Here is a 1,810-nt window from a genome sequence, read left to right on the forward strand (position 1 = left end):
GTAGAGTGAGTGCTGAGAAGGACATCGAGGTGCTGCATACATGACTGCGACAGCGTTATGATAAAAAGCACTCCGTCTTCACACCACGAGTGCCCTACCGGGACCATCCGACCGCCGTGTCATCCTCAATGGAGGATGCGGATAGGAGGGTCGTGGGGTCAGCACACCGCTCTCCCGGTCGTTATAATGGTATTCTTGACCGAAGCCGCTACTATTCGGTCAAGTCGCTCCTCAATTGGCATCACGAGGCTGCGTGCACTCCGAAAAAAGGTAACAGCGCATGGCGGCCTGGATGGTCACCCATCCAACTGCCGACCACGCCCGACAGCGCTTAACTTCGGTGATCTCACGGGAACCGGTGTATCCACTGCGGCAAGGCCGTTGCCTGCAGCGCTATCATAATTTGACAGAAACTGAAATGTATATCCCTGTGGATCTCCAAATGACCAGCTGGTCGAATCGTGCGATATCCAGATGTAGGTCCCATTCGGATGTGACAGTGACCTGTTATCGGCCTTCATGAGAACGTGAGGGCAGTCATACTCGTTGTCAACATTCAGATCGGCCACGTCTGAGCACCGCAACGGAAGATCACCGTATTAAACCCCAAGCGCGTCGTAACACCTTCACGTCTGTCTCTGCCATGAAGAAACAAGGAGTGGCCTCCCTGCAATACTAGGTGTCATTCCGCACAGTTAGTAGAAGACTAGCAGCAGTCGTACTGGGAAATTACGGTCCCACGAATACGCTGTCGATAACACCACAACAGCTACGTTTAGAGTGGGGTCGTGACCAGGAAGCAAGCACTGGTGATGAATGGTGTCGCACTGCGTAACGTTGACGTACTGTATATCCGTGGACAGAAAGATCCCCTGATCTGTTCCAGCTTGGACGCCAACCCTGTCTAAGCACCAGTACTGAGATATCAAGGACGAATAACAATAATTGTGATAAAGCTAAACGTTAATTGGAAGGGCACTGTGTTGGAACACTGCTTTCCGTCTTAATACACTATGTGATCAAAAGTATCCGGACACCCCAGAAAACATACGTTTTTCATATTAGGTGCATTGTGCTGTCACTTATTGCCAGGTACTCCATATCAGCGACCTCAGTAGCCATTAGACAACGCGAGAGAGCAGAATGGGGCGCTCCGCGGAATTCACGGACTTCGAACATGGTCGGGTGATTGTATGTCACTTGTGTCATACGACTGTACGCGAGATTTCCACACTCCTAAACAACCTTGGATCCATTGTTCCCTAACTGATAGTGAAGGGACACGTACAGCACAAAAGCGTACAGGCCGACCTCATCTGTTGACTGACAGAGACCGCTGACAGTTGAGGACGGTCGTATGTGTGATAGGCAGACCATTACACAGGAATTCCAAACTGCATCAGGATCCACTGCAAATGCTATGACAGTTAAGCGGGAGGTTAGAAAACTTGGATTTCATGGTCGAGCGTCTGTTCATAAGCCACACACCACGCCGGGTAATGCCAAACGGCGCTTCGCTTTGCACAAGGAGCATAAACATTGGACGATTGTACAGTGGGAAAACGTTGTGTGAAGTGACGAATCGCAGTACACAATCTGGCGATCCGATGTCAGTGTGTGGGTATGGCGAATGCCCAGTGAACGTCATCCGCTAGCGTGTGTAAATTCGGAGGCGGTGGTATTTTTCATGGAAGGGGCTTGCAACCCTTGTTCTTTAGCTTGGCCACGGTACAGGCCTACATTGATGTTTTAAGCACCTTCTTGCTTCCCACTGTTGAAGAGCAATTCGGAAGGCGATTGCATCTTTCAA

At 50.3% G+C, this 1,810-nt stretch overlaps 1 pseudogene; it reads right to left on the reverse strand.

Moving 5' to 3' along the window:
* Positions 1–268: 268 nt before the first annotated feature.
* On the reverse strand, positions 269–386 carry LOC126419915 (5S ribosomal RNA; annotated as a pseudogene).
* Between the last annotated feature and the right edge of the window lie 1,424 nt (positions 387–1,810).

The sequence above is a fragment of the Schistocerca serialis genome, chromosome 1 (genome assembly GCF_023864345.2).
Source record: "Schistocerca serialis cubense isolate TAMUIC-IGC-003099 chromosome 1, iqSchSeri2.2, whole genome shotgun sequence".
Classification (NCBI taxonomy): Eukaryota; Metazoa; Arthropoda; class Insecta; order Orthoptera; family Acrididae; genus Schistocerca; species Schistocerca serialis.